A 12133-nucleotide genomic window follows, 5' to 3' on the forward strand; every position below is an offset into this window, starting at 1 on the left:
TTAGCAGCTACGGACGCATGGATCAGACAGCCTGCTGGGAAAGGCCTGGAGTGGATTGGACGTCACTGTCCTGGATGTAGTACCAAACTCATTTACAAAGATTCACTGAAGAACAAATTCAGTATAAATGTAGATTCCTCCAGTAACACAGTGACTCTAAATGGACAAAACATGCAGCCTGGAGACACTGCAGTGTACTACTGTGCCAGACGACCACAGTCACACAAAGTATATGTAGAGCTGTACAAAAACACATCAGACTGTTATTCACTGTGGCCAACACAGGAGGAGCTCTCACACCACTAAACTCAAGTGTTAAGATTTGTTTAATTGCAGCTGGACTTGTGGTAACAACTTCCTCTTTCAATAAACTTTGTATTTGTAAATATTGTGGTTGTATTTGCATATATTGAATGAGGAAGTTCTTAGTGGTTTATTTTGTGTTAAATCCACAGAATTGTTTAATACATTCATATGTGTTACATAGAACATATACATTTTTCTTAAACTACTAAACTGCCTTTGATAAATCTATGTGACAAAGACACATTTGAGTTTCCCACTTTTAGCAACTTTCAGGAGCAGCAACTTTGGTGTAAAACTTGCCTGGGTAGTTACAGCCTGTTGTTACACCAGATGCACTTGCTGACTCCCGTTGGACAAAGACACAACAGGTCAAGAATCTGAAACAAATCTTATATCATTCTGGGGAAGAGTGTCTTAAGCAGTGGGACCATCAACATTCCCCAGGGCTGTGTTCTTTCCCCCCTGCTCTTCTCCCAGTCACAGATCACTTGTAAATGTGACTTTGATGAGAACCTGAAATGTCTTGTGTTAGTATGAAAAGGTCATTTTGGTTTGTTTTTGGCTCATGTTACGCCATTTCCTGATTTGTTCTAATGTTGTTTTCTCATCAAAATTATACCCAGAGTTGTTTTTATTTCATTCACACAAACCCTGCATATTTAGGCTGCATTTAAAAAACAGTGTATTCCACTTTGTGATGTCATGTAGTAATTCAGGAAGTGCTCCACTGTGTTTTTAAACTCCATACACCTTCACAATAGAATATTTGGATGATTTCAGTGCTGAAAAGTATAATCTCTACTAAACTAAAGGAAAAAGTTAACTTGAAATTTACAGCTTGATGACATCACAGGGTGGAACAGATCACTGATCTTTGGACATGTAGATAGACTAATAATAAAGGGTTACTCAAACATGTGTGAATGAAACAAAACACAACTTCAGGTCTGAGTTTGAGGAGGTAACAACATTATGTTTTAAAGCTCACAGGACTCAAATTTGGGCAGTGCAGACTTTAACTATGTCTCACAATGGTTACGACAAACTTGAATAATGAAAGTAAGTGTTTAATCATAATACAATAAACATCCTGGATGCATTTATTTTAATATTCATTATAAAGAAAACAGCTGGTGATGATCTGAAGTTTCTGAAGTGAATCAAAACATGTCCAACATTAATAATTACTGATATTTTCACACACATGCTCCTACATTTATTTTATAATTAGTCTCCCTCTGATGTCCCTCCCTGTTAGTGTGAATGCAAACTACTGCTGTGCTCCTGTGTGTTTATGTAAGGCCCATGTGAGAGTGTGACAGTGCACTCCACACTGATGATGTTGTCTGTAGCTCTTCTGCTGCTGCTGGCAGCTGGATCCTGTAAGTCTCTGTTCACATCAGTAAACTCTGGTACAACTAAACAGCACAGTTTGATCCTCAATATTGTGCTCTGTGCTCCACAGGTGTGAAGGTGAGACACTGACACAGCCAGCCTCTGTGACTGTGCAGCCAGGACACACTCTCACCATCTCCTGTACTGTCTCATATACTCTTAGAAGCAGCAGAACACACTGGATCAGACAGCCTGCTGGGAAAGGCCTGGAGTGGATTGCAAGTCACCATGAAGGACACTCTATGCAACTCAAAGAATCTCTGAAGAACAAGTTCAATGTAAATTTAGACGCTTCCACAAAAACAGTGACCCTGAGTGGACAGAACATGCAGCCTGGAGACACTGCAGTGTACTACTGTGCTCGGGAGCCACACACTCTCACACAAAGTATATGTAGAGATGTACAAAAAGGGATAGTGTTGTGTAAATGGACGTGTGGTATCAACTTCCTCTTTTCAGCTCTTGAATGCATACTTGTTGCAGACATGACAATAGGCCTAACCCTAACACTCAGGAAACAAGGAATAACCTTTGACAGTATGGTACAAATATATGGTACAAATTCATTAAAAGTGTAAGCTCATTGCTACTGCATACTAATTCATTCATGAAGAAATTAAAAAGACAACTCTCCTTTTTATAACCATCCGTCTGTTATGATACATACAGACTAAAATGTCTTTCCCAGTGTTAAAGAATACATTGTGCTTGAGCCTGTTTTACAGTTTTAATCTACGACACCCGTGTTATAATGTACACATTTAAAATCACAATATTCATCCACAATGACTTCATTAAAGAGATTGGCAATTCCAAAGCTGTGATGATCCAAAAGATTCTCGTGAAGGTGTACAGAGTTTAAAAACACATTGAAGCACGTCCGGTATCACCACGTGACATCACAAGTTGAAACAAGAGTTTTTTCTGTTTGAGAGAAGAACTCAGTCTAAATATGCAGGATTAGTGTGTTGAACATGTGTGAATGAAACAAAACACAACTCCAAGTTTTTGGAGTTTGTGATGAGGAAACAACATTATACATTTTGTGTACAAAATGGTTGCTAGGTAACAGTTATGGATTACCCGTAGTGTGATGTCAGATGATCAGAAACCTAAAAAATTGGCAAATTAGGGGAAATCTTGTCTCCCTGATTTCAGAGGACATGATCTGACAAACCAATCAGAAACTTCAGCTCTGTTCACTTCAAAACAAACATGGCTGCATACTCAGAAAAAGGGAGAAAAATCTACTTAAAGGACTGAGAAACAGAGCGGATTCTTACAGGATCAACGATTGAAGCACCAAACTTTTACTTATTTCAGGTAAAAGAGGTTCTATATTTTGGAGAGGAGATGTCCTGTGCATTTGAGGGACACATGATATATGAAGTAAAATCATGTTTAATGATGCTTTTGATAAGGATGATTTTAAGATGCTGAGAGAACTGGGAGTGAATGATGACACAGAATTGTTGACAACCTGGTAAAAAACATCTCTCCTGTTAAGGTGAATCTTTAAATACATAAACTAAACTAAAGCTATTTTGTTTAGCTTACATTTTGAATACATAAAAATACAGTCTATACCAGTTAGCATTAAAGGTTGTATTTAGGAATTATTTATTTATTTATTGTTTCAAACTGTCAATGAAAGTTTAAAATAGCATTAAAGAGATGCAGCAGCCTTGTAATTATGATGACCAAAAAAAAAACACACACATTATAGATAACTAATAGATAACGAGGCTACCTCGTACCTCGGGGGGTGTCAACATCTGAAAAGGTCACTGTATTTCTCTTTCCTTGGAAAATCCTCTATACAACCTTTAAGTCCACGAGACAAAAAGAGTAAAAAAAAAAAAAGACAAAAATTAAATTCAAATAAACAAACTAATGTATTAACAGCTTGTTTTGGAAGGAGGGGTGATTATTTTATCTATTTTTATTGATTGCTGGATCTGTGTTAAATATAATATTTGAGATTAAAATCAGGACTAGAATAAATAATTGAATTAGTGGAGATAAATAAAAGATACAAAATTCTATTAAATTACAGTTATAAAATTACATATGGGTTAATTAATTTGTAGAAAACTGAATTTTTTCTGTGTCTCTCTGTCAGTGAGAGGAGGAGTGTATGCAGAGCAGATGTAAATGTGTGTACAGTACATAGTGTGCTGCTGCTCCTCCTCGCTCACATGTGCAGTCTCAGGATGGACACACTCACTCTGCTGTGGGCTGCTCTCTGTCTGCTCTGTGAGTTTTCCTCTTTCACACTCAACATCAGCTCCACTTACACACAATGCTCCTGTTATTGAAGCATCTCCTCAACACATTTCTGTCCTCCACAGTGTGAAGTGTTGAGACACTGACACAGCCAACCTCTGTGACTGTGCAGCCAGACACACTCTCACCACCCCTGTACTGTCTCATATGATGTTACGCTTTCTGGTGGCTACTACACAGCATGGATCAGACAGCCTGCTGGGAAAGCAATGGAGTATATTGGATATCACTGTGCTGGATGTACGATTGTACTCAAAGATTCACTGAAGACAAGTTCAGTATAAATGTAGATTCGTCCAGTAAAACAGTGACTCTGAATGGACAGAACATGCAGCCTGGAGACACTGCAGTGTACTACTGTGCCAGACAACGCTCTGCACAGTGATAGAAAACACATCCACAGCTGTACAAAAATGTACGTCAACAGAGTTTTTCCTCCACTTTAAACACTGGCAGTGTGACACACATAGAAATAGAAATTTTTTTTTGTCATTGTCAAAGACCAAAATGTATGTTTTGTATACAGTATAAACATCACAATTAATACAAATATATTCATCACAAAAACGTGTTCATGTATTGTATTTAATTGTTAAACATTTAAATTTCATTAGTCTCTCAGTGAAAGATAAATCCAGCAAACAGAGACTAATGTGTGGATTTCCACAGGGCTCCATTTTATGACCAGCTTTGTTCTCCCTGTGTATGTTAGCACTCGACTTAATATTTAGAACATATTTAAATTCTTTTCACTGTTTTGCTGATGATGTTCATATCCACACACTATTCAAATCAAAGAGAGTCTTATAAGACCTTGGGAAAATGTCTCAGAGAATTCAAAGACTGGATTATATTTTAAAAATGAAAACAAAAGTGAAGTATTTATTGTTTGGTGAGTCTGGTCCCGTTTGTTAACATGTTTCTGTTTTCTTGTCATTATTCACAACCTTTTGTAAGAAAACGTGGGGTATTTCTTTCTTTATTTCTTTATTTACTGCCCACCAGTTTGAAAAGTTAGTCCACACGTTTGTGAAATCACGTTTAAATTATTGTAATTCCCTGCACCACAAACTTGATTCCTCTTTAATAAACAGATTATAATTAGTCCATCCTGTGCTTCTGTAACGTCATTGGCTCCTTGTACCTTTTAGAATTCAAATTAAAGCTGCACTGTGTAACTTTTTGGTCGGGGGTCAGTCACCTTCTTGTTTCTATGGATATGTCATTGCTCTGCCTGGAATGTTCCACACTATGACATTAAACAGCTCCAACTTGTGATGATCAAATTGCAGGTGGTTTTATAGCTCAAAAACACCTCGAAAAATAAGCATTCTGACTGTGAGCGGAGTTGCCTCTCCACAGATCTGACCTGTAACTTAGTCTGGTTTGGTCTCCATGATGATTGACAGGTCATAATGAAGCGTTTGGAGATTTGGAGAGTCATTTTTGTGTAATATAATACCATTACAAGCCATAAAGTCAGAAGATAATAAAGAGTTACACATTATAATGAAAGGCTGAAGTTGGGTGTTGAAGTAGGAGGTGCTCACTCTATGCAAAAGCAAATCCTCCCCTCATATTACAAATGTGGTTGTGTTCAGCATTGACACCAAACCATCAGCAGCGATGATATCTGCCAAATATTTCTTGGTTCTTCTTGTGTATATCAGCGGCTCAGGTGAGACCAGTATTTGCTTTTTACTGTATTCTCTCACTGAACTAAACTAATGAATTAATGCATTTTAGGAGCTGAAGGCCAAACCCTGGTTCAGTCTGAAGCAGTGGTCACAAGTCCAGGAGGGTCACACCGTCTGACCTGTACATATTCAGGATTCAGTAGTAATTATGAGACTGTTTGGATCAGACAGGCTGCTGGGAAAGGCCTGGAGTGGATCTCTTACATTAGCGATGGCAGTGTAACTAAGCGCTACTCCGATTCAGTGAAAAACCGCTTCACCGTGTCCAGAGATAACAGCAGAAAAGAGGTGTATCTGCACATGAGCGGCCTGAGAGCGGACGACACTGCGCTGTATTTCTGCGCCAGAGACACAGTGAGACAAACAGTGGAAGAGCTGTACAAGAACTACTTCCTCATTTTATTTTCTCTCTGTTACTTCACTTCAGTAATGAACAGACAAAACACTTCAGTAACAGTACTTTTAAAGGTGCACTAGTTCACTGTTGTGGTAGAGGGGTCCCCCACTTTATTGTTTCCATGGTGAAGTTATAAAATGTTCCACTGTATTGCAATAAATGTATCTCCATGGAGACAACATGAAGTACTTTGGCATATGGAAGAGACTTGTTCAGAGTAAAACTATTTTTGTCTGGACTCAGGCTAGATGATGGTGTGGCTGAAAATATAATTATTTTGAGAGGAGACAGTTTTGGCTCTATTATATTACTATTATTATTTTAATAAAGAATATAATTTTATTTTACGACTTCCTCACTTTCTTCAAACATGCAGCTTTATAATTGTCACTGCATGCACTTCATTTTTTTCAGGTTGCAAGGATTTGTTGATTGTCAGCCCTGTGTTAAAAATAATATTTGAGACTAAATTCATGACTAGAATAGATAATAGAATTAGTGGAGGTAAATAAAAGATACAACAAGTCTATTTAATGACAATTGTCAGGTTACATATGTGTTCATTTATTTACCGTATTTTTCAGACTAGAAGTCACTCCGGATTATAAGTCACACCAGCCAAAAAATGCATAATGAAGAAGAAAAAAACATATGTAGCAGAGCGGCATATTTGTAAGTGTACTTCAAGGTAGTAAAGTTGCCAACAACGCCACCTGGTAATACCAGGACACAGTGTTTTTCCCCACCCACTATGGACACACAGGTTCGTTGACTGAATATGGCATGAGACATGAATACACTTTACAATGAATTTATTATCCATTTTTGCAAAGGGTTAATCACATACATCCTCGACCAGTCCTGTGCGTTCATTGTCCATTGGGTCGCATGGCCTCGTTGCTTGGAATTACCTTAGGACCATTATCAGAATCAATATCGCGCCTCACAGTAGCGCTTCCCACAAGACGAAGACTTCAGAGAGCGAGTCCTTTCACCAAGTGCCACGACCACCGAACAGACCAGGTACACGGAGAAAGAAAAAGAAAAAAAAGGGGAGGCTTCCCGCCAGCAGGAGCCTAAATATAACATGTTACATTTAACGTACAATACACACAATATAACCTTTACCATTGTACGTAATACGAGAAATATATTTCACTGAATACCAAACTTTTTTTGTGATTCAAATTTAACTTGTTGTTGACCAGTATTGACAGGGTGAGTCTCACATATGCTCTGCTTAGGGAACATGGTCCATAACTTTAAATCTCCTCACAAACCCCTCCTCTCCACAGCCTCATGTAAATATTGTATCCTTGGAGTCTACTGTTATAAAGTGACAGACACATCCTTTCTAACACAGTCTGACCATGATGAACACACTGGTCCTCCTGATGGGGGCGCTCTCCCTGCCCTGTGAGTTCACTTCTCCACAAACATGTTCAGTATGTTTGGATCGTGCATGTGTTTAACTCGTTTTTATTTGTCAGGTGTGAGTTGCCAGATCCTCCAGTCCATTCCATCTTCTCCAGTGCTCAAAACTCCTCAGGAGTCTGTCAGTCTTTCCTGCAGTGGATCTGGGTTTAACTTTTGTGGCTATGGGATGAACTGGATTAGACAATCTGAAAGAAAAGGGTTGGAATGTCTGGGGCTCATTTATTACGATGCGAGTAAGACGTATTACGCAGACAGTGTTCAAGGGAGGATAGAAATCAGCAGAGACAATGTCTAAACCTGCAGCCTGAGGACTCTGCTGTGTACTACTGTGCCCGACACACTGTGGTTTGACTTTATTATGAGTCTGTACAAAAACCAGCACAACCTCCAGGGGGCAGTAGATGATGGGAAATGTTTGGTCTCATATTTACTTTGTTTTATGGTGTTTGTTTATGTGCTGCTTTGTGTTGTGTTGTCCTGTTTTTGATAAAACATGTTACCCCCTGTCCCAAGACAAATTTCTCCCATGGGAGACAATAAAGGATTATCTTATCTTATCTTATCTTACAAATGTGTAGTGAGTTGGTCTTGTGCTTTTACCTTCCTCTTTTCACTGTCATTTTATTCAGATATTCTTGATGAATGATTAAAAAATGTTATGTGATCTCAAGAATACAGTGAACTTAGTCATTAAGTAACGAGCTCATCCCAAGTTAGACAAAAACATGCAACACTTGCACACACGAATTCTCACTGCCTATTTCCACAATTTCCTATTTTTTTTTTCTAAGAAATGCCCCTCCCTGTTAGTGTGAATGCAAACTACTGCTGTGCTCCTGTGTGTTTATATAAGGCCCATGTGAGAGTGTGACAGTGCACTCCACACTGATGATGTTGTCTGTAGCTCTTCTGCTGCTGCTGGCAGCTGGATCCTGTAAGTCTCTGTTCACATCAGTAAACTCTGGTACAACTAAAAGCACAGTTTGATCCTCAAATAGTTGTGCTCTGTCCTCCACAGTCCTTCAAATTCAATCTTAAATTAAAATTTCCCCCACAAATCAAAATGCCTTGTGTTTCTGAAATAATTAGATGAAAAATGGTCTAAAGAAAGCCCAATTGGAATTTGGAGGTGCATAAACATTCACAAACACAACAGGGTCACTAGTGAACCCCCTTATCCTTCCTCTTAAGAGAACACTGCATTATGAACACTGATATTTTCACCATGTGTCTCTATGTCCATCCTATTTAAACAGAGAACAGAGACTCTCAAACACAAGGTGGAGTGAACAGAGCTTTACACACCCAGACCCACTCCTCGTCTGGACACACAACTACATCAGGCAAACTACTACCTCAAGTGAATGAATGTAAAAGCATGTAGTCTACAGTCTCACCACTAGAGGAGGTGATCACTTCATACAGGTTTTCTTCTTACTGTTCATTTGTGTCCAGGAAATTTGAAAATGAATAGAAAATTTGTGTTTATTCAGTGTACTGCCTAAAGGCCATAGATGTGCAGTCACACACAACCCCAAACAGGACAAAGAGAGAGGAGATGAATGTATAAAAACATCTTGATGCAGTCAATAAGAAAGATTTCATGTGACCACAGGCCTTCAATGAAAAGAGCTGGTGACGATCAGAAGTTCTGAAGTTAAACAAAACAAGTTCAACACCAAAAACACAATCTGATGTAACGTAGTATAAAAAGTAACCACAGATATTTTCACACAGATGCCCCTCCCTGTTAGTGTGAATACAAACTACTGCAGGTCAGTTTGGTCTGTTTTGGGCCCATGTTACCCTGTTTTCTCATCTGTTCTAATGTTGTTTTCTCATCAAAATTATACCCAGAGTTGTTTTTGTTTCTTTCACACAAACCCTGCATATTTAGGCAGAGTTAGAAAACAGACTATTCCACTTTGTGATGTCATTAGTAATTCCACTGTGTTTTTAAACTCAATACACCTTCACAATAGAATATTTGGATAATTTCAGTGCTGAAATGTATAATCTCTACTAAACTAAAGGTAAAATATAGCTGTTAACTTGAAAACTACAGCTTCATGACAAAACATGAAAACTACAGCTTTGGAGATGTAGATAGACTAAAAATAAAGGGTTACGCAAACATGTGAATGAAACAAAACACAACTTCAGGTCTGATTTTGAGGAGGTAACAACATTATGTTTTAAAGCTCACAGGACTCAAATTTGGGCAGTGCAGACCTTAACTATGTCTCACAATGGTTATGACAAAGTTGAATAATGAAAGTGAGTGTTTAATCATAACACAATAAACCTCCTGGATGCATTGTATTCTAATATTAATTATAAAGAAAACAGCTGATGATGATTTAAAGTTTGTCAAGTTAAAAAGCCCAGCCCCTGCACCAAGTTTCACCTCCAGTCCAGAGCCTGTCTCCTCTCATCTCTGCTCCCTCCTCTTCCTCCTCCCCTCCCTTTTTATTAGTTGATTAGGTTATTTTCAGTCTGGCCAGTAGATGGCAGCAAGACAAAAAACAAGGTAACCAGGTGTGTCTCTGTAATCATTTAATTAGGCCCAGGTGTGGGCAAACAATTCAAACCAAACCAAGGAATGTGAGGGGAAACAGAGACACTACTGGTAAGGAAATTTAACTTTAAAATTAGTTCAAAAGGAACTGTAAATAAATTCAATTTAAGTTTGAAAATGCCAAAAGAATTAAGTTGAATAACTAAATTGTTTAAATCAGATTTACTACTCTATAAATAAAGAAAATGATGTAAATCCTAAGTTTAAGTAGCTCTAGTTAAATATTATATAAATATATGTTTTTTAGCAATTAAAAAACAATGTATTTATGTATCAGGATTTATCTTCAAGTATTACTTTCATATTCATTTAAAACTGTATAAAAAGTTAATTATTGGATTAAAAAATTATTGGTTAAAATGATAGCTATTTAAGTTCATGTGTGAAATGTGCTAGATAAAAGTACAATACATGATATATATTATATATAAATGATATTATAATTGAAGTGTATTAATTTAAATTAAATTGGATTATATAACTAATGAAATTGTAAAATGCTAATTTAATTACACATTTGTTTACTTTAAAGGTTTTCGACCTGCTACTGCTACTGCTACTGCTACTAAGCTACCGCTACTGCTGCAGCTACATCAACTACAAATACCACTACTACTACTACTACAACTAAAATAATCAAATTATTTCAATAAAAAACTTCAAGCCGAGTTGAGCCTTGTGTCTGTTTCCTGTTTTTTTTCAGTTGGACCTGCATTCCTGAAATAAAGACTGACAAAGTTTCTGCAGTGAATCAAAACCTGTCCAACATTAATAATTACTGATATTTTCACACACATGCTCCTACATTTATTTTATAATTAGTCTCCCTCTGATGCCCCTCCCTGTTAGTGTGAATGCAAACTACTGCTGTGCTCCTGTGTGTTTATATAAGGCCCATGTGAGAGTGTGACAGTGCACTCCACACTGATGATGTTGTCTGTAGCTCTTCTGCTGCTGCTGGCAGCTGAATCCTGTAAGTCTCTGTTCACATCAGTAAACTCTGGTACAACTAAACAGCACAGTTTGATCCTCAATATTGTGCTCTGTCCTCCACAGGTGTGAAGTGTGAGACACTGACACAGCCAGCCTCTGTGACTGTGCAGCCAGGACACACTCTCACCATCTCCTGTACTGTCTCTTATGATGTTAGATATGGACATGGTTATGCGACACACTGGATCAGACAGTCTGCTGGGAAAGGCCTGGAGTGGATTGGAGGTCACTGTGCTGGATGTAGCGGAGCATTCAAAGATTCACTAAAGAACAAGTTCAGTATAAATGTAGATTCTTCAACTAAAACAGTGACTCTGAGTGGACAAAACATGCAGCCTGGAGACACTGCAGTGTACTACTGTGCTCGAGAGCCACAGTCACACAAAGTATATGTAGAGCTGTACAAAAACACATCAGACTGTTATTCACTGTATCTACCAGAGGAGGAGCTCTGACACTATTGAAGTCATGTGATTTGTTTAACGGCAGCTTGACTTGTGGTACCAACTTCCTCTTTTCATGATTATATCTTAAAGACACAACAGGTCAAGTAATCTGAAACTAATTTTACATTCGTGCATACAATTGTTTTCTGCATGTACGACATGGGTAGAGTGTAAAGCAGTGGGACCATCAACATTGGAATTCTACCTATTTTACAGTCCAACACCTTATGCAGGTTTCTACTAAAAATGAAAAAGTAATCAATTCTTAAAAAAAGGACTATGGATTTGAGAAATATGTGTTGTCTTTTTCTGTACGATTGAATTGTCACCACATATCTATGAGCCCAAGACTATCCATTATTAACGATTTAAAATTTGTATTTATTAGTTTTGGTTATGTTTGGGTTAGAGGAGTTAAGATTCAAATTTAATCCATCCATTTTCTTCTGCTTTATCCAGGGCCGGATTGCGGAGGCAGCAGTCTAAGCAGGGACTCCCAGACTTCCCTTCCCACACACACACTCTCCAGGGGGACCCCGAGGCGTTCCCAGGCCAGCCGGGAGACATGGTCCCTCCAGCGTGTCCTGGGTCTGCCCTA

General features: G+C 38.1%; 1 long non-coding RNA gene across 1 annotated transcript; it reads left to right on the top strand.

The window, feature by feature from the left end:
* Positions 1 to 6503: 6503 nt before the first annotated feature.
* Positions 6504 to 7923, top strand: LOC129408673 (uncharacterized). Its single transcript, XR_008632072.1, has 3 exons — positions 6504 to 6585; positions 6666 to 7497; positions 7572 to 7923. It is a non-coding gene; the product is annotated as an uncharacterized LOC129408673 (long non-coding RNA).
* Positions 7924 to 12133: the final 4210 nt, after the last annotated feature.

The sequence above is a fragment of the Boleophthalmus pectinirostris genome, unplaced genomic scaffold (genome assembly GCF_026225935.1).
Source record: "Boleophthalmus pectinirostris isolate CB_2022bp ecotype Guang Dong unplaced genomic scaffold, ASM2622593v1 HiC_scaffold_17, whole genome shotgun sequence".
In the NCBI taxonomy this organism is placed as follows: Eukaryota; Metazoa; Chordata; class Actinopteri; order Gobiiformes; family Gobiidae; genus Boleophthalmus; species Boleophthalmus pectinirostris.